The following is a 22,695-nucleotide window of genomic DNA, read 5'->3' on the forward strand; positions in this document are numbered from 1 at the left end:
AACTTACGCTTAGACATCATTTTGGAGCAAACCTAGTTTTCGAGATACGATTTTTGAAACATGGTTCCTAATAAAATAGATACGCCCTTTTTAAAAGTGATTCTTGAGCCTAAATGGTGCCAAATTCTGTGAAGGGTGCATATTTTCTCGAATGAAAAACGTAGGTGATGCTTAATGAATAAATCAAGTTTTGTCTTTCACATAAAACTGCTAAAATTTGGAAAATACAGAAATGTCTTTTGTTCCACCTTCATAAAATCGTAAATATCTCAGCGAGATTTGAATATACGTCTTTACTTTCTTCGGCAAAATTGTTTGTCATAAAATTTCCTATCTATGCAGTTTAGCTACGTTACTCTGAGATACTGTTCGATACCCTGTTTTGACGTTTATTTAAATAAAATTTAGAAAATATCCAAATTTTGCCGAATTCAATGCATTTCCGTAACCAAATATGACTCCAGACATGCCACCATAACTTTTTTATGAATGTATGAAAGATCTCAATGATTGTGAAAAAAGGTTAAGTACGTTGTTTCACCTACTTTAACAATTCTAAAAATATTTTTTTAAATTTACTCCTGAAAAATGCCAGTTTTTCATAAAACTCAAATGTGCGACCCCTAAATCGTGTCAACCAATGTTAACGCAATATAAAAGTTTTGTTGTGACACCCTAGGCTATCATTTGAGGGGCTTTCTGACATAGTGCTATTTTGGGACACTCTAATATGTAGGGACGAGGGAGGGAATCTAATCACGAACGAGCGTGAGGTGGTCGACAGGTGGAAGCAGTTGTTCAATCACCACCTCAATGGCTAAATACTAAATTGCATAAGGAGGTGGAATGGAAATTAACCTACGAGTGCACATGGAAGAAAATGATGTCCCAGTATACCTAATCTCCTAGAATTCAAACAACAAATTGTGTTCCTGAAGACCATCAAAGCCGCTGTCAGCCATCAGCCCGTCAGCCGCCATCAGAACCGTCTACCGGCAGAGCTTGATAAACATAGCCGAGAAATGCTGGCAACGGCTCTTCACTAGGTTATTTCCAAGGTTTGGGAGGAGGAGAAACTACCGGAGGAATGAATGGAAGGAGAGGTTTGCTCCATCTACAAAAAGGCTGATCGGTTCGACTGCTGCAACCTTCGTGGCATAACGATGGTAAACGCCGCCTACAAGCTACTCTGTCAGATCCTGTTACGCTGGCTATCACCGATAGCACATGGTTTGGTAGAGTATTACCAGGCAGGCTTCATAAGGGCTCGCACAACTACGGACCATATTTTTACCATCCGGGAGATCTTGCAGAAATGTCAGGAGTGCAACGCACAGTTGTGCGACTCCATACAAAAGCTGGCCAAGCGAAAAAATATCTTTAAATCAAGGGTAATGTACGGTTCTTAAGTAATTTTGGGGTCAGTCCGAATTATTTTTGCATTAGAATATATATTATTGTTTGTGTTGGAAACTATTTTACACTATATTTTAAAGTATTTTTTAGTAAACTTTTTTTGTTGTCCTAATTACTTCGGTAAAATGACGGGCATCTGGAATACTGTTTTAAATGGTTTTCACAGGATATTTTTTGACGCAGCACTACGTCTATCTGGAAGGTACCTGGTATAGGGTGTCATTCCAAAAAATCTTTCTCGAAAAGTAGTCAGGTTTTAAACGCTAATAGCTTAGCGATTTTCAATATTCTTACGCCAATCGATTGGAAAATCGTGTAAGAATTGGCCCAAATGAAGAAAAGTATGGATTCAATTTAAATACATTGAAAAATTGAAAATAATGAACCTATGTTTTACCAGAATTCCCGCGTCGTGATTGGTTGTTGGAAATGACGTCATCAAAGTGGAAATGCGTTTTCACACTTCGGCTCATAATTTAGTCAATTTTCAATATATTTTCAAGATATTTACACCAATTGATCGAAAAATCGATTTGGAAAATATAGGAAGCTATTGATTTTCAATGCGCGTCATTGAAAAATTGAATTATTTTCGTATTTTTGCCTTCCCTCGTCAGTGCTTCCCTAGCACGGATGACAGAAATATCTACGATATGAGCTATGGGTTAAGCATCCTTATAAAGCGTATTTAATATACGCCCTTGAGAATCCGATCACAAATTTTTGAGCTTCAGTTGTTGCTGGTTCCCCGGATAACGCAACGAAGACATCCAAATTCACTAAGCGAGACGCCAACAAACAGAAGAATTCATCGACTCATCCGCCAGTGAACGATATGGTTTTAGCTGCTATGCCTTTTACTGCGCATCGTCACTCGATCAGCGGCTTTCGTTGGCGACACATCGGCAAGCAGCTAGCTTGCGACACATCGGATAGGCAGCTTTCGAGTCACATCCGTGGCACAATTTTAAAGGTTGTATTTGAAACATTGTTTGCCTAACGGTACATATCGTCGTCAGTTGGTCGTGTTCATCGGCTGCTGAGGAAAGGAAAGTATGCTGAGCGTGTTGAAGGTGGAGCACTCGTCTCGCTGCCGTGATGGAATATCTGGCTGCTGAAGTTCTGGAATTGGCAGGAAATATGCTGCTCGCCCCAAGAAAACGACCAGAATTATGCCATGTCACTTGCAGTTGGCCTCCTGACCTGGACTGGTGTTACATCGCGACTCATGACCATACACGAACGGCTTTGTCGATCGCATAGCTGCTGAGGCTTTCTGGCTGGTCCGTTGCAACAAGCCGTGCCTGGTTAGCGGTTATCGGTAGTTATGATAATCAAACAATCGGTCCTTTTGAGGATCACACAACGATTGAAGAGTTTAATATATTTTCTTACACAGTTAATACCATAATAACACAGGCAACGTGTGAAAAGTTGAACTTTTCGCCGTTGCGGACGACCAACAAATTGCGGGAATAAGTTTACTGGTCACGGGCGACATTTTCTGCCACTTCCAAAACGTCTGCAAGTTGTAATTTTTTTATTATCAGTGTTCTTCTTTTGTAAACTTCAGAAAAGTTTTGCGCAAATTTTTCAGCTTTTTGAAAACTCGCGCGTACCATCTACTGATTGCCAGAGGAAAAGCACTATTCAACGTAGAAACAGATCATAAAAATTTATTTACTGTTTGGTTTAGTGTGACTTCGATTCGTTTTGATAAAATAGATTTAATCAATTCATGGATATAACTCCAAAATCGGTTGAGGATTGAACGTATACAATGTTACTACTTTGATAAACGTTGCGTATGTAGGTTGTGTACATGAAGAATCGCATTATTACATACATGGATACAACCTACTATCGCTACAAAGAGACTTACGTAGTCCTACGTCACCTATGTGGTCGTATCTTGTGCACAACCTCTCAGATTTTTCACTAGTAATATAACGTCCGCAGGTTTTATATAAGGCCATTGCAAATTATTTTTGAAGTTTTTGTCAAGCAACACCCCCCTCTCCCCCCCTAATTAGCTTGAAAACTCGGGGGGCAAAAAAATAATTTGTATGATATACGTAAAAAAAAATTCAATTAAATAATAATAATAATAAAATAATAAAATAAATTGCCGAGCCCACCGGCTCGGCCTGAAACTCTCGAAAAATGAGTGTACTAGTAGAGTTTACGCTTTTACCACGAAACAGAAATGGAAATTCAAACAACGGAATTTCCGAAAACCGGGCAAAAATTTTTTCTATCATTTTTGTCTTCCTTTTCGTGGGATTTTGCATGGAAAATAATACCGTCTATGTGAAAAGAAAGAATTGATTTGGTTTTCACGTTTAAACTTTAAGTAAAAATGCTTAAAACGCATTTTTTTTGCTCGATTAAAAAATTTCTTTGTTTTTTTGCCCCTCTCCTTCAGTGGCTCAACACTGAGGAGAAATCTATAGCCCAGCGTAAAGTTTTGCGGTATCAAAACAATAAATTTAGAATTTTTCTAGATTAATGAGCAAGAAAATGCATTTTAGAAGAAGCATTTTAGAAGATACAAGAAAATGCATTTTATTTATTTCTCATATTAGTAGCTAATTCCAAATTTATACCCGTGACTTTAGAACTAATATCAAGATTCGGAAAACATCTGTATTTCTGTCATTACTATTACCGGATCCTGTTGGTTTGGCGATAATTAATCCCATTTTACTTCTGAAATCTGTATGAATGTTTTTCTTGACTGCCTTAAACTGCATTTCGAACGTAGATTTTCCCCAGCGCCTAAAATCCAGTCTATATGCAATATGAACCATGGTTTCAAAGCAGTGTATCAAACCATGCAAAGAGGATATCCCATAATTCAGATACTCTTCGTTACTTAAAGTCTTTGCGTCTTGTCTGTATACTGTACTATTAAATTCGAATATAGTAGCCTTACAAGCACAACATCAGTACTCTGCCCTAAATCAGATTATACTCATTTGAAAGCTTATGTTTTGAGCTAACTTTTACAAGTATTGTTAATAGTGGCGAACCTTGGCTTCATACTTTTAAGCGTGTTTTATGCAAAAATATCGCACTTTTTCCATTAAAATTAAAATTGTGGCACACTATGATAAAATTACTACATATGTAATAAATGGGATTTATTCAGTACCATTTTTCGAAGAACTTTTCCTTAGACACTGTTAAAATCCGAGCTACCGTTAGACTTCCAGCAAATTTTGAAATATTGCGTTATTTTTAAAAAACTACAAGGTATACAGCCCTAAGGGTCGTACGCAAGGGTAACGTAGGACTATATAAGATCACACAAGTGATTTTTATTTTCTATGCCACAATGATTGCAGGCGTTGTACTTATGAACCCCCGCTCACTCATTTTCAAAGCCACCATTGCATTCAATGAAGAATTGAATCCGAATATATCGCTCTTCTCTTTTAAACATTCACTTAAATAATGGCACTCACCGATTCTTATAAACATTTTTTTTTTGTATGGGCTTATCACTTTGACCACAACATTATTGATTTATTGTAATGTTGCCCGGGTGTATGCTGTATTCTGCACTGCATTTCTGTGCTTTATCGTTATTGAGTAAACGATAAGGTTATATTTTTTTTTATGCGTGCTTATTAGAGATGGTCGGGTATGAAAATTTGAATACCCGAACCCGACCCGTACCCGATCAAGAAAAAAATTAAAAACCCGTACCCGACCCGAACCCGCAAGTTTATTATTTTTGATACCCGAACCCGACCGCAACCCGACGGGTACGGGACGGGCCCGGGTACCTTTTTTCGTCCGCTGACCGTCGAAGAGTTTGGACGCGCATTTTTACTGCGCAGTAACATAAGTACAATAATTTTTTTTTTACCGACGTACGAAAGCCTCGCGAATATTTATAAACAATTTTGACCGTCGCGCAACCGCGAGTAACTAGTATTTATAAACAATTTTTGACCGTCGCGTAACCGTGTGTAAATAATTTATCTTGTCCGCCGCGAAGTGAACTCCAGCCGTAATGAAGTGCAACGCTCCTGAATGTGGAATGACAAGTCTACGTCATCTTTGGAAGTGTCATGGAACATGCGGACGCAGCTTTCATGCTGCTTGTATTGGTGCTAAACGTGAGTGGGAGGACGATTTACGGAATTTCGTCCTGCCACTATGTACAGAATGCACACCAGACTTCACGGAAAAATACTCGCTGAAGCAAATAATCAGCAAGCAGACAGAAAGCCAACATCGAATCATCACACAATTGCAGAATATCACGCATATGCAGGACGCCGTGGAACAAATCGAAAAACGAATGGCTGCCATTGAACAACATTGGCATGTGGGAAATAAGCAAATAGCCACCACATTAGCCAGTATATCAAAACATTCTTTGTCAGCAAACGTAAGCGACCACCTCTCGGTCGTCGTACGAAATGCTAACAGCGAATTTTTTAAGCCGCTTAACGCGAAAATGGCAGAATCATTCCATCGTATCGAAGAAAAAATATCAGAAAACGTGAATGACACTATTGTAGCAGAAATCCAAAGACACACAAATAAACTTTTGGAAAAGCATTTTGGAAACGCTTTTGCTACACTTGAATCAAAAATTGACGCAATTGAATCATCAATTGAAGCCTCGTCAATTAGTAAGCTCAATTGTAGTATTGCAGCAAAAGAAGTACTAGACGAACTAAAAGTACTCTCTGCTGAAACCTCCAAAATGCATACAACACCAGTATCCGTCAATCACCTTAGTCTTTCTGAAGAGATGGAACGATCACTGCATCCGTCCGCACCTGTAAATGACGCGAAAAATGACCCATCACAAAATTCCGGCTGGCGTATAGTAGGCAGCAAAAAAATCTGGAAAGCTGACTGGAGTTCTTTTGATTCCAGGCAACGAACCCGCCGCTTTCAAGAAAAACAGGCAGAAATTGCAGCGCGAAGACGCAGACAACAACGTAGACGACAGCGTAAAAATTCGGACAACATCAATAATAACACACGTCACAATCATCACAATAACACTCAGCACAATAGCGAACACCGCAATGTCAGTAATAATATCTACAGTAGCAACGACTACGACAACACCAACAACAATATCCATAGAACTGTCGAAAGCAATCAGCCAATGCTTCCAAAAAATTATGCATTACCTCTGGACAAGGACCTGCTGGCAGCTGCAAAACTTCAATTTTCTGGACCACCAACAACGGACATAACATCCAAATTCATAAATTTCCAAAAAGGCGAAACAATTAATCCATATAGAACCGAAAACCAGACTAACACCACCCTGAACGAAAACGGAAATAACAACGCCAGCAATAACAATACCTCACACCCAGCTCCAGCACCTCCTCAAGACAGTCTATTTGAATGCGACCCAATGCGTCCACCTATAGTCCGGCTCACTCAGCAGTCAACAAACGGCGACGGGCGCTTTCTGAAAGCTAGACTGCGCGACCCAAAAATAATGAAAATCGTCCGCCTGTACTTGGCATATATGAAAGACCAGCAGCCGTCAGTCTGTATAGAAGGACTAACATCAACCAGCATTCGAATGCTTTTGGCATCCGAAGGACTCCCGACGTCTCCCGAACATCTAAAGCGCATCTTTCTAGAAGTCTACCAGGAATATGGACTTTTACCGCCGGAAGCAGAAGCTGACTTGCAGTCGTACAGACAATTTTTAGTAAGCGAACGAACTCACCGCCTTCAGCAATTGCGCGAAAGTAACAATAAATTTTCGACAAGCGTTGTACCGTCACGTAAATCTTACAACGCGAATTTTCTCTACCATTGACGCACAACACGGAAGAATTTGAATCACCAAACGACGACGCCCAGTCTAATGAAGAAGAAATTTTATCGACGCGCTCTTTGGAGCTAGTAAACGTAAATGTAAGTAGTAATAATTTTCCAAAAACTTCTTCTGCACTAAAACAGAATGCGGCTGAAATTCTTGTGTATTGCCAGAATTTCAACCGCATGAAAAGTCCAGCCAAAATGAAGGAAATTCATCAAAATGTAATATCATCTTCTTTCAAAGTCATTCTTGGAACCGAAAGTAGCTGGGACGAAAGCGTCAAAAGCGAAGAAATTTTTGGAAATCTATTTAACGTATTCCGGCACGACCGTAATTTGTCTTTAAGTCAGAAAAAATCTGGAGGAGGTGTCCTCATAGCTATAAACTCTGACTTTACTTCGGAAGAAATAATTACTAGAAAGCACATCGAATTTGAAAATATATGGGCCAAAGCAACCATATACGGCGAAGTACACATTTTTTCAGCCGTGTACTTTCCTCCCGAATATGCTAATAAACAGTCTTATGAACTATTTTTCGAAGCAGTAGAAGACATTATTTCAAATATGGAACCCGAAGTAAAACTACATATTTACGGCGACTTCAATCAGCGCAATGTGGACTTCATTGTAGACATTGACAATGAATCCATTTTGCTTCCAGTAGTAGGCGAAAATGAAACATTGCATTACATTTTTGACAAAATTTCACAATTTGGCTTGCATCAAATAAATTCAGTCAAAAATAGTCAAAATGTTTATTTGGACTTACTTTTTACAAACTGCACAGACGACTTTGCTGTAAATGCTTCACTGTCTCCCTTATGGAAGAATGAAGCATTTCACACAGCAATCGAATACTCAATTTTCACACACAATAGCGCTTACCCTACTGACTTGGAATATGAAGAAGTGCCGGAATATAACAAAGCAAATTTTATAGAAATTAAGCGTAGACTATGTACAACAGAATGGCAACATGTGTTTTGTACTGAAGGAAATGTCGACTATGAAACAGAAAAATTCATCCTTTTCTTGAAGTGCCTTTTACACGAAACTGTACCAATGAAAAGAAGAAGACGAAGTAAACATAGTAAATGGCCTGTGTGGTTCAACCCACATCTAAAAAATCTTAAAAATAGAAAACAAAAAGCACACAAAAAATTCAAAAACGAAAACAATACCATTAACTTGAATAATTATCTCAATATTAGCGAAGAACTCAACTCGGCCACTAAAATCGCGTATGAAGAATATAATAGTAAAGTCGAAAATGAAGTCAAATCATGCCCAAAAAATTTCTTTAACTATGTAAATACTAAATTGAAAAGTAGTAATTTCCCATCCCAAATGAAACTTGACGGGCTTATTGGAAATAATACTAATGAAATCTGCAACCTTTTCGCAAATTTCTTTCAAGAAGTATATACAACATTTACTGAAGAAGACCGCGACCAAGAATATTTCTCATTTATCCCCGAATTTTCTAACGACATATCTGTCTCTCAACTATCAGAAATTGACGTATTTGAAGCACTCAAAGGCTTGAATGCGTCAAAAGGGCCGGGGCCTGACGGAATAGCACCCATATTTCTCAAAAACCTGGCCGAAGAACTTGCTACACCATTACAACGCCTATTTAACATGTCTCTGAAAAATGGAAAATTCCCGAAAATATGGAAATCTTCGTATTTAGTCCCTATCTTCAAATCAGGAACAAAATCAGACATCCGAAACTACCGTGGAATTGCTATTATCTCTTGCATTCCTAAACTATTTGAATCAATTATAAATGAAAAAATTTTTCAACAAGTAAAACACAAAATTACAAGTCAGCAACACGGCTTTTTTAAAGGCCGCTCTACTGCCTCAAATCTTCTGGAATTTGTAGCTTTTACTCTTAATGCAATGGACAGTGGCAACCACGTAGAAGCTATTTACACGGACTTTAGTAAGGCATTTGACAGAATAGACATACCATTATTAATCTTCAAATTAGGCAAAATTGGAATAGAACCGAAGCTCTTGAAATGGCTTCAATCATATTTAACGGAACGTAAACAAATTGTTCGCTTTCAAAATGCCCTCTCGGACCCTATTCAAGTCACCTCTGGGGTTCCCCAAGGTTCCCACTTAGGGCCACTTCTTTTCATTTTGCACGTAAATGACATTTCCTACATACTTAACCACTCAAAAGTACTTGTATATGCAGACGACATGAAAATATATATGGAAATAAAAAATGCCCATGACGTCGCAGTATTTCAGAATGAAGTCAATGTATTCAACACTTGGTGCAACAAATCTTTACTAAACCTCAATGTAAAAAAATGTAACTCAATAGCATTTAGCAGGAAAATTCAAACTCCCTCTATTGACATATACTTAGGAAACAATATTGTACCAAAATGTAAAATTGTAAGGGATCTAGGAGTAATCTTAGACTCAAAACTAACATTTACAGAACATTACAATACCATTATTAACAAAGCAAATAGAATGCTGGGCTTTATCAAACGCTTCAGTCATAATTTCAAAGACCCATACACAATAAAACTTTTATACATTACATATGTAAGACCTATTCTGGAATATTGCAATATTGTATGGCACCCACAGACCTCGTTACACGAAGGACGCATTGAATCTGTTCAGAAACAATTTCTACTATACGCGCTTCGAAAACTTAACTGGACAGTATTTCCATTACCATCTTATGAAGCGCGCTGCATGCTTATCCATATACAAACACTTAAAGAACGTCGCGAACAAGCAATGCTTTACTTTATCAATGACATTATTTCTCAACGCATCCAGTCCGCAGATTTGCTTGCTCAATTAAACTTTTATGCGCCGAGTCGTAACCTTAGAACTAGAAAAATATTTATGGAAAAATCATATAAAACCAATTATGCGAAAAATGGACCAGTCAATAACATGATGCGTCTTTATAATCAAAATTGCGAAAGAATTGACATCACTATGTCCAGAATCCAAATTAAACTACGACTTAGCCATAGGAATAATGTATAGTATATAAGTAAACATTGTAATAATATTATTGTATGTAGTCTACAAATGCTTGACGAATAAAACAACAACAACCATCTTTAGTGTTAAAAAGGTCAATAGAGATACCCGACCCGACCCATACCCGGTTTCAAAAACAAAAATTAGAACCCGTACCCGACCCGAACCCGCAAATTATTTTTTTTCAATACCCGAACCCGACCCGAACCCGGCGGGTACGGGTACGGGTGCGGGTTTCGGGCAAATTTTCCGCTACCCGACCATCTCTAGTGCTTATGTGTTGAGGGTTTTACCCATGCTTCGATGCATGTCCTACTATACTAGAACTCAGCATGAAAGAAGGGTGATGAGGGGCCAGAGAATAAACCCATGCTAAAGTCACTTTGACATCGAATGGCCTGATTCGACTAAGATTCGAACCCACGACCATTCGCTTGTCAAAGTAGACTCGGTAACCTTGCGGCTACAGAGCCCCCCGATAAACATAAACATATAAACGTACATATAGACCAAACCTCGTGTTTATAGACTTGACCTTGACATGCGGCACAGAACAGAAGTGGAAGTTAAAATCCAAACACGTACATGCTACTTTCTGCAGATACTAGCGAACCTGGCGGTGGCGAGTCACTTTTTTCGACAAAAACATCCGAACGCTTACGAATGCACACGAAAGCATATGAAATCTGCTATGCGATTGGTAGCGAGCGTTCTGCTTATATTGCTATTATTCGCTTCTGTGCGAAAACCTTCCCAAAAGAAAAATAAAAGCAAAAAAGACTCTGTTACCAGTTTTGATTGCCGAATCGTTCGGACTTCCACTTCTGTTCTGTGCATGCGGTCAAGCATATACAGCAGTCCCCCGTACAACACGGTTTCGAATAAGAACGTTTCTGATTAGGACGGTCTCGAGTGATTTCATTAACGCGGTTGAACGTCCTTATTGGAGTCTACGTAGCATATGGGAATCAACTTAAATGGTTCCAACATGGAATAACTCGTGATCCTGACCATATAGAAGGTTGGTGTCTTCGACAGAGTAGTTCAGTACATCAACGGGTTTTCATTGGATTATAGTATTGCGGAAATTGTTTCACTACGTGGCGCTAGCGTACATGTAACACTCTTACTTACTTACTTACTTTACTTTAGTGGCAACGGTCCGTTACCGATCCTGCGCCGAACGAAGTATGGTCCTCCAGTACCGTCGGTCCTGGGCTGCCGTTCTCCAACCCCCACGAACACCAGCTGAACGTGCATCGTCTTCGACAGCACACACCCACCGGGGTCTGCCTCGGAGTATGCGGCCTCTTCCTGGTTGTCTGCTGAAAATAGTTTTGGCTACTCTTTCATCGGGCATTCTGGTCACGTGTCCAGCCCACCGCAGCCTGCCACATTGCATTACCTTCACTATATCAGCATATTTGTATACTTGGTACAGCTCGTGATTCATGCGTCTGCGCCACACTCCATTTTCCATTTTGCCACCAAGTATAGATCACAGAATTTTACGCTCAAAAACCCCAAGCACTCGTCGATCAGCTTCCTTTAGCGTCCATGATTCGTGTCCGTAAAGGGTCACCGGGAGGATTAGTGTTCTGTAGAGCGCCAGTTTTGTGCGAATTTGCAAACTACGGGACTTCAGCTGGCTACGTAATCCGTAGAAAGCCCGATTCGCGGCTGCAACTCATCGTTTCACTTCGCGGCTTACATCGTTGTCACATGTCACGAGTGTACCAAGGTACATAAATTCCTCCACTACTTCATATCGTTCCCCATCTAACTCCACCTCGGCACCAACACCACTTGGGCTCCCACGTTCCCTTCCAGCAACCATGTACTTCGTTTTGGCGGTATTAATGGTAATGGTAATAGTAATGGTAATAGTAATGGTAATGGCTTTTAAAGGGCCTGAAGGCCTTTTGCACTGCTCTACGGTTGATTCCGAAGATATCGACGTCATCCGCAAAACCAAGAAGCATGTGAGATTTCGTGATGATAGTTCCATTCCTTTCCACGTTTGCCCTACGTAATGCACCTTCCAAGGCAATGTTGAATAGCAGATTAGAGAGTGCATCCCCTTGCTTCAGTCCATCCAACGTCACGAAAGCAGCTGAGGTCTCACCCGCTATACTAACGCATGATTTGAATCCTTCCAGCGTCACACGAATCATCGTAACTAGTTTCGTCGAAAAACCATGTTCTAGCATTATCTGCCACAGCTCATTTCGTTTAACTGAATCGTACGCCGCTTTAAAGTCCACAAACAGATGGTGTGTCTGCAAGTTGTACTCCCGGAACTTGTCTAGCAACTGACGCAGGGTAAACATCTGATCCGTCGTGGAGCGACCCTCACGAAAACCAGCTTGGTACTCGCCGACGAAGGACTCCGCTAACGGTCTCAGTCTGCAGAACAGGATACGGGAAAGCACCTTGTAGGCAGAATTGAGCAATGTAATTCCTCGATAGTTTTTACACTCCATTCGATATCCCTTTTTGAAAATTGGGCAAATGAGGCCATCCAACCGCTCCTCCGGCATTTGTCCTTCCTCCCAGATCCTGACAATGATCCGGTGGATTGCTTCGTACAGCCGCTTGCTCCCCGGTTTTAGAAGTTCAGCCGGGATACCGTCCTTCCCAGCAGCCTTACTGTTTTTCAGCTCACTGATTGCCTTCTTAATCTCCTCCTGTGTTGGTGGCTGCACAGCTTGACCATCGCTTACAATTTCTATCCTGTCCCTGCTGACCTCCGCATTTACCTCTCCATTCAATAGTGTCTGAAAGTGCTCCTTGCACCTGGCTGCTACCGCCGTTTTGTCGGTAAGCAGGTTGCCAGCACTATCATTGCACATGCATCTCACCGTTTTATAGAAACTCCGTGTGTCGTTGCTGGCGTATCGCTCCTCTGCACCGGCGAGCACGGCGTAACACTCTTATACAGGCTGTATCTTGCGCTGCTGACTACCTAGAAAGTTGCGGTCTTCGGGAAGGTTGCTCAAATGACTGCCACCTTTAAGATGGCATGAAAAATAGCGCAGAACTGACTCACTACGTGGCACTAATGTCTATATGATTTGTTTATGCAGGCTGTATCTTGCGCTGCTGACTATCTATAAAGTTGCGGTCTTCGGGAAGGTTACTCAAATTACTGCCACCTTCAAGGTGGTATGGAAAATAGCGCAGAACCGACTCACTACGTGGCGCTAGTTTATATGTGCTATGCTTAGGCAGGCTGTATCTTGCGCTGCTGACTATCTATAAAATTGCGGTCTTCGGGAAGGTTACTCAAATGACTACCACCTTCAAGATGGCATGAAAAATAGCGCAGAACTGACTCACTACGTGGCACTAGCGTACATGTGATATGCTTAGACAGGCTGTATCTTGCACTGCTGACTATCTAGAAGGTTGCGGTCTTTAGTAAGGTTACTCAAATGACTGACACCTTCAAGGTGGTATGGAAAACAGCGCAAAACTCACTCGCGGTGCGTATATGTAGTATTCTTATACAGGCGTTGTCTTGCGATGCTGAGCGCTCGACGCTCAATTTTATTCTCTAGCAATATTTACTGCCTGCAAAAAAATCTGTCGTGCTAATCCACTAACTATTAATGCTACTTCCTAAACGGCCAAAGAAATCCCACCAATTCACTTATTCAATTAGTCTCAGTCACGTTAACACATTTCTAGCTACTTTCTAAACATTCTTAATGATTCATGAACAATTATATTTGCATTTTTATCACTATTTTTTTTTAAACGAAACTTGCAGCAACTTAATAGGCATTTATGTTGCACAGCATTAATAATGTGAAGTCAACGGCAAACGTAATGTTACTTTTAGTAATTCAACTTTCTCGTGTTGCGGTATATTTTTGATGTACGTTGCAAGTTAAATGCGAGGAGTGAAAAAATTCTAAGGAATTTCATCGACTGCCAACGTTGCATTTTGCAGAGAATTTTTGTAAGCGACCAGCCTTGTGTTAAAAAACGAGCGAAATATTAGCTAATTTTTAACTACCCAGGTAACCAATAAGCATTAAAATAAGCAGTAAATCAGTCGTTTATTAGCATCCCTGGCGTTTTATACTGCAGGTTGTTGTTTATCAGCCTTTTGTCTGCATAACTGTTGTAAATTGGCATCCACAATTCTATTTAAATTCTTCTTGCTGGTAACTAGCTGCAAATAAGCATTGTCAGCACTATAAGAGGGCTAGCAGTAAAGTAGCCGTATATTTTGCCAAAATAGCATTTAAGTAGCTTTTAAGGCAACTTATTGACTTAATGCTTATTGACTTGCATTTAAATTGCATTGGAAATGCTTATTGGTCACCTGGGTAGTTAAATGACCACTGTCACTTAAACAACCTTACCAAAGAAAGCAACTTCTTGTACATTACCAAAATCATGAGTTATGGTAAACACAAAAAAATCACAAATACACTAGCGTCGCCCGTTGAAGCAATTTTGCATTATTTCCATCCATCTTGACGGTGACAGTCATTTGAGTAACCTTCCCGAAGACCGCAACTTTCTAGATAGTCACCTGCGCAAGATACAGCCTGTCCAAGCATAGCACATATACACTAGCACCACGTAGTGAGTCAGTTCTGCGCTATTTTTCATGCCATCATGAAGGTGGCAATCATTTGAGCAACCTTCCCGAAGACCGCAACTTGCTAGATAGTCAGCAGCGCAAGATACAGCCTATACAAAAATATTACATATACGCTAGCACCACGTAGTGAGGCAATTCCAAAATACTACAATCCAACGGAAAGCCCTCGATCTACTGAACAACTTTGTCGAAGATACCAACGTTCTATACGGTCAAGATAACGAGTTATTCCATGTTGGAACCAATTAAGTCAATTCCCATATGCTACGTAGACTCCATTAACACGGTTTCCATTAACGCGGTCCTTATTAGCGTCCTTATTGGGAGGATTACTGTATTAATATTTTTTTAAACAGCCTTCGAGACGATTAAACCTAGGCGAATTTGATATCTGTGTTGGAAAAATGTGCTACAGCTGTAGTGTTCGGTTATAATATGACTCTGTATGAATACGCATGCTTGCCGTTTCATTAGAAATGTAGTGAAAAGATGAGCTATTGATAAAATAGGATTGAATTGGTAAAATCCCTTCAACGTGGGGAACCATGGGTAATGAAAACAGTCTTTAATTTCAGTAAGGTAGCAGCAAGAAAGCAATAGTTCGTGTTCTTAATTTTGTTAAATTGTTTTCAAATGCACAATCTTTTGAGAATTGAAAGTATGCAATGTTACTACTTTGATAAATGTAACATACAACGCATGTAGCATGTATACATGAAGAATCGAATGATTACGAGCATGAATACATGCTACTATCACTACAAAGAGTCTTACGTAGTCCTGCGTCAACTATATATGCGGTCATGTCTTGTACACAACCCCTCTGATTTTTTTTGCTATGTAACAAGCGGTAAGCTATGAAAGTAAACTAGCAAAACATTTGACATTCGAATGGCACGTCATATTTGCGATGAACGTGCTTTGGCTTTAATGTTATTTGTAACCAATGGCCCTTTTGAAGGTCACAAGCGCGTTAAAGTAAGATTATTGAAACATGTCAAGCTAGGCATAATCATATTTCATACAATAATCTGTAGGCTGGTCATTCATTACTATTTCAACCTTCATGATATACACAAGTGATTTTTAAAAGAATGGTAGACTATGGTCTATGCTGGACTATGGTCCAGTGCCTCTATGATTCAAAAGTACATGTACCAGCGAGCCACATGACCTGGCAGGTGATGTAGGTTCGAACCCAGTTATAACCTTAGACTATAGTTTGGTTCGACCCATGCATCTTCCAGTATTGGACAAAAGGTAGGAGTCTCAACGACAACTTGTTAAGCGTAGCCACCAATAACGTCACCTTTCCACTCTTTCCCCTCCATTCAAAAATTCTTCATTACTTTCCCCTACCGTCCCTTCATCAATTTTAGAACCACTGGTCGCAGTAAAGAATTTGCGATCTGTTAGGACGACGAATTTGTGTCATTTTTTCTCGCACACTTCCCTAACACAGACATCAAATTGAAGTAGGTTTAATCGCGTTCGTAAGAAATCTGTTGGCACGAGGGGGCTTTGTCACTCTTTCCGGCGTACTTCCCAAGCAAGGACATCAAAATGGTCTAGGTTTAACCGCGGTGTTAAGAAATCTTGTTGAAATGAGGAAACTTTGTCACTTGTTTTGGCTTACTTCCCAAGCACAGATATCAAATTGGAATAGGTTTAGATCATCGTAAAGAATCTTCCAACCAATCACGAAGCAAGAATTCTGGTAAAACATAGGTTCATTATTTTCAATTTTTCAATAGTTCAACATCAAGAATCCACACTTTTCTTTATTTGGGTCAATTGTTAGAAGATTTTCCAATCGAGTGGTGTAAGAATATTGAAAATCGATCGGAACCCCGCTGAGCTATTGGCGCTCAAAACCTTTCATTTTTCGTGACGCTCGCATTTTTCGATTTTTTGGAATGACACCCTATCTCAAAACTTGCCGTAAGACGTAGTCCTATGTCAAAATATGGCACATACACAAAAATTTCTGTTTGTATGAGAGTCTTTATCCTTCTACCACAGCGCTGAGGGGTCTCATACCATCATAAAATAAATTCATGCCTCCAAAAACCCCCACATGTCAAATTTGGTTCCATTTTCTTCATTAGTTCTCGAGTTATGAGGAAATTTGAATTTCATTTGTATGGAAGCCCCCATTCCTAAAAAGGGAGGGGTCTCAATTTATCATAGAAAAAAAATTCTTGCCTTCTGAAACCCCCACATGCCAAATTTGGTTCCATTTGCTTGATTAGTTCTCGAGTTTTGAGGAAATTTGTGTTTCATTTGTATGGGAGCCCCCCCTCTTACGCCTTCCATGAAATTGCTCTTTTACCCCCTCCATAAAATTACTGGTCATTTTATCTATCCAATGACATATAAATTTTCCAGTTTCGTTCAGTAGTTTAGTAGTTATTACCATTTGAAATCTTTCATTAAAACGTTACACTTCTATTGTCGTTTTCACAAAGTGCTACCCAGTCCCAGTATAGTAAACAAAGACGTAATCCTAAGTAAAAAAAACGCTAAAACATACTGAGATAACATACTTTCAAAAGTCATAAAAAATTCAAATTTTATAGTATCGACCTAAAATTTTGGATTTGAATACTTCAATAGTATAGATTTACTGGAAAAATATAATGGCGAGCCAAAATTAACCTTCATTTTTTGGCTGATGGCCAGCGATCCTCCACTGTGCAACGTACCCACGCATCATATCTTTATTGATTTCAAAGCAGCATACAGTCGATCGAGACCAGCTATGACAGCTAATGATCGAACATGATTTTCCGAATAAACTGACGCGACTGATCAGAGCAAGGATCGAATGATGTGTTTCATGCGCATTTCGGGGACACTCTTGGGTCCCTTCGAGACGCGGTGAGGGTTAAGACAAGGTGACGGTTTATCCTGCATGCTGTTCTATATCTCTCTTGAGGGCGTGATTCGACGAGCGGATATCGAAACGAGAGGGACGATTGTTACCAAAGGTAGCCAATTCCTTGGTTTGACTTCGATATCATAGTCACGAATTTTACGACAGCAAATGTAATCTACGCCAGACTAAAATCGAAATCTATGCGGATAGTGCTAAAACTAAATGCGCATGCAAGCGGGAACCTAATTGACCCCTCTCTAAACGCTAGGATAAAGAAGTATACGTCGCCGTACGTAGCTGACAATGTACAAAACCCTTATCAGACCAGCAGATCTTTATGGACTTGAAGCCGAGACGCTGCTCACGGAAGGCATACGCACCCCTGCCGTGCTTGAACGGAGAGTGGTGGAGGCGTATAAATCACGAATTACGTATAAATCACGAATTCCGTACATCTGGCGAAAGTCGGTAGGCTATGGCGGGCCGGACACATCGTAAAGATACGAACGGCAATGCGAGGAAAATAGTTCTCTTCAATAACCCCACCGGCACCAGGAACAGGAGAGCTCAACGTGCAGGAAGGCTCGAGCAGGCGAAGGCGAAGGTGATTCTGAGACGACTGGGAAATTAGCGACGAGTTGCCCACCATCGAGTTGAATGGAGACGACTACTTTAAACTGTACGAGCCACCTCGGCATTATGCTGCTGACGACGATGGTGATTATACAAGTTTTGCGTTTAAGAGATTGCCGCTTGAACGTTCTCATTTCTTTTTACATCGACGCGACAATTCGGCAATATAAAATAAATAAAGTATTCTTGCTGAGAACATTATATTTATGTTGTTACTAGTAGAACGATATTTTCGTACATAGTGAAAATTTTTTTGGAAAGCACCCCCTAGGCCCCTCCCAGGGAAATTTCCTAGCTACGCCAATGGTAGTCTGATGCTTCTTGAACGTTCTGATCACTTGGGATACGGTTTAATGTTCGATTAACGGGAAATTAGCAGTCATTAACTTTTCGTCGGAGAGCCCAATTTCGGAAGCAGTTTTTGGGCCCAAAAGCGGGATAATGTTTATAAAAATGTAAATACTGCATTCTTCTTGTCAATCTGAACTAAGTGAATATATTTTCATGAACAGAATTTTTGTTTCAAACAAAAAAAAAACTGCTTTTGAAATTGACAGAATCGATGACGACTAATTTCACCTTTTTTACCGCTCCATCGATGAGAAGCATTTCTCGGGAAATTTTTCAAATAGACCTATGTGACAATGAGAGATTCTCTTTGCGTCGCCTCTTTTCCGTTTTTTACAGCTACATAAATGCATAGAAAAGAAAATTTTCAAAGCATATAGCTAATTAGTGACTCCGGCAACCGATTCATGCGAAACTGGTGTGTTTAAATGCATTAGTATCGCCGTAAACAGCGGAAGAGAGGAGACGCGAAGAGAATCTCTCATTGTCACATAGATCTATTTGAAAAATTTCCCGAGAAATGCTTCTCATCGATGGAGCGGTAAAAAAGGTGAAATTAGTCGTCATCGATTCTGTCAATTTCAAAAGCAGTTTTTTTTTGTTTGAAACAAAAATTCTGTTCATGAAAATATATTCACTTAGTTCTGATTGACAAGAAGAATGCAGTATTTACATTTTTATAAACATTATCCCGCTTTTGGGCCCAAAAACTGCTTCCGAAATTGGGCTCTCCGACGAAAAGTTAATGACTGCTAATTTCCCGTTAATCGAACATTAAACCGTATCCCAAGTGATCAGAACGTTCAAGAAGCATCAGACTACCATTGGCGTAGCTAGGAAATTTCCCTGGGAGGGGCCTAGGGGGTGCTTTCCAAAAAATTTTTCACTATGTACGAAAATATCGTTCTACTAGTAACAACATAAATATAATGTTCTCAGCAAGAATACTTTATTTATTTTATATTGCCGAATTGTCGCGTCGATGTAAAAAGAAATCAGAACGTTCAAGCGGCAATCTCTTAAACGCAAAACTTGTATAATCACCATCGTCGTCAGCAGCATAATGCCGAGGTGGCTCGTACAGTTTAAAGTAGTCGTCTCCATTCAACTCGATGGTGGGCAACTCGTCGCTAATTTCCCAGTCGTCTCAGAATCACCTTCGCCTTCGCCTGCTCGAGCCTTCCTGCACGTTGAGCTCTCCTGTTCCTGGTGCCGGTGGGGTTATTGAAGAGAACTATTTTCCTCGCATTGCCGTCCGTATCTTTACGATGTGTCCGGCCCGCCATAGCCTACCGACTTTCGCCAGATGTACGGAATTCGTGATTTATACGTAATTCGTGATTTATACGCCTCCACCACTCTCCGTTCAAGCACGGCAGGGGTGCGTATGCCTTCCGTGAGCAGCGTCTCGGCTTCAAGTCCATAAAGATCTGCTGGTCTGATAAGGGTTTTGTACATCGTCAGCTACGTACGGCAACGTATACTTCTTTATCCTAGCGTTTAGAGAGGGGTCAATTAGGTTCCCGCTTGCATGCGCATTTAGTTTTAGCACTATCCGCATAGATTTCGATTTTAGTCTGGCGTAGATTACATTTGCTGTCGTAAAATTCGTGACTATGATATCGAAGTCAAACCAAGGAATTGGCTACCTTTGGTAACAATCGTCCCTCTCGTTTCGATATCCGCTCGTCGAATCACGCCCTCAAGAGAGATATAGAACAGCATGCAGGATAAACCGTCACCTTGTCTTAACCCTCACCGCGTCTCGAAGGGACCCAAGAGTGTCCCCGAAATGCGCATGAAACACATCATTCGATCCTTGCTCTGATCAGTCGCGTCAGTTTATTCGGAAAATCATGTTCGATCATTAGCTGTCATAGCTGGTCTCGATCGACTGTACCCAAGTAACACACAAAACAAGTTAGAAAATAATATTCGTGGAAATTAGTCGCTTAAGCGTACTATAAACGTACTTTGAAAACATATGTCGTTATTATTAAGGTTTTGAGATGTTTTGGGATAACATGAATTTATTTGACAGCTCATATCTAATGTATAATGTTTGTTTTGTCACCATGTCAACATGAAGTTTTTATTACGTCACCATTACTAAATAAACTACTGGAAGAACAAGTTGTAGCTTATGCTATAATAACGTTTTAAATTGGTATGAAATAACCTGATACATACTTCTTTCAATTCTTGTTTCATTAGACTTAAGTTTTTTGCGCTTTTCAGGTAATAGAGAAGTTCTGATATATGTAATATTATACTATTCGATAACAAGCTGTGTTGCTTGGGTATGCTGCTTTGAAATCAATAAAGATATGATGCGTGGGTACGTTGCACAATGGAGGATCGCTGGCCATCAGCCAAGAAATGAAGGTTAATTTTGGCTCGCCATTATATTTTTCCAGTAAATCTATACTATTGAAGTATTCAAATCCAAAATTTTAGGTCGATACTATAAAATTTGAATTTTTTATGACTTTTGAAAGTATGTTATCTCAGTATGTTTTAGCGTTTTTTTTACTTAGGATTGTCTTTGTTTACTATACTGGGACTGGGTAGCACTTTGTGAAAACGACAATAGAAGTGTAACGTTTTAATGAAAGATTTCAAATGGTAATAACTACTAAACTACTGAACGAAACTGGAAAATTTATATGTCATTGGATAGATAAAATGACCAGTAATTTTATGGAGGGGGTAAAAGAGCAATTTCATGGAAGGCGTAAGAGGGGGGGCTCCCATACAAATGAAACACAAATTTCCTCAAAACTCGAGAACTAATCAAGCAAATGGAACCAAATTTGGCATGTGGGGGTTTCAGAAGGCAAGAATTTTTTTTCTATGATAAATTGAGACCCCTCCCTTTTTAGGAATGGGGGCTTCCATACAAATGAAATACAAATTTCCTCATAACTCGAGAACTAATGAAGAAAATGGAACCAAATTTGACATGTGGGGGTTTTTGGAGGCATGAATTTATTTTATGATGGTATGAGACCCCTCAGCGCTGTGGTAGAAGGATAAAGACTCTCATACAAACAGAAATTTTTGTGTATGTGCCATATTTTGACATAGGACTACGTCTTACGGCAAGTTTTGAGATAGGGTGTCATTCCAAAAAATCGAAAAATGCGAGCGTCACGAAAAATGAAAGGTTTTGAGCGCCAATAGCTCAGCGGGGTTCCGATCGATTTTCAATATTCTTACACCACTCGATTGGAAAATCTTCTAACAATTGACCCAAATAAAGAAAAGTGTGGATTCTTGATGTTGAACTATTGAAAAATTGAAAATAATGAACCTATGTTTTACCAGAATTCTTGCTTCGTGATTGGTTGGAAGATTCTTTACGATGATCTAAACCTATTCCAATTTGATATCTGTGCTTGGGAAGTAAGCCAAAACAAGTGACAAAGTTTCCTCATTTCAACAAGATTTCTTAACACCGCGGTTAAACCTAGACCATTTTGATGTCCTTGCTTGGGAAGTACGCCGGAGAGAGTGACAAAGCCCCCTCGTGCCAACAGATTTCTTACGAACGCGATTAAACCTACTTCAATTTGATGTCTGTGTTAGGGAAGTGTGCGAGAAAAAATGACACAAATTCGTCGTCCTAACAGATCGCAAATTCTTTACTGCGACCAGTGGTTCTAAAATTGATGAAGGGACGGTAGGGGAAAGTAATGAAGAATTTTTGAATGGAGGGGAAAGAGTGGAAAGGTGACGTTATTGGTGGCTACGCTTAACAAGTTGTCGTTGAGACTCCTACCTTTTGTCCAATACTGGAAGATGCATGGGTCGAACCAAACTATAGTCTAAGGTTATAACTGGGTTCGAACCTACATCACCTGCCAGGTCATGTGGCTCGCTGGTACATGTACTTTTGAATCATAGAGGCACTGGATCATAGTCCAGCATAGACCATAGTCTACCATTCTTTTAAAAA

The 22,695-nt window shown here is 39.9% G+C and overlaps 1 protein-coding gene across 1 annotated transcript in view; it reads left to right on the forward strand.

Moving 5' to 3' along the window:
* LOC128741459 (nose resistant to fluoxetine protein 6-like) overlaps positions 1–22,695 on the forward strand; it is a 132,230-nt gene that overhangs the window by 87,633 nt on the left and 21,902 nt on the right. The window lies entirely within an intron of this gene.

The sequence above is a fragment of the Sabethes cyaneus genome, chromosome 3 (genome assembly GCF_943734655.1).
Source record: "Sabethes cyaneus chromosome 3, idSabCyanKW18_F2, whole genome shotgun sequence".
NCBI classification, from domain to species: Eukaryota; Metazoa; Arthropoda; class Insecta; order Diptera; family Culicidae; genus Sabethes; species Sabethes cyaneus.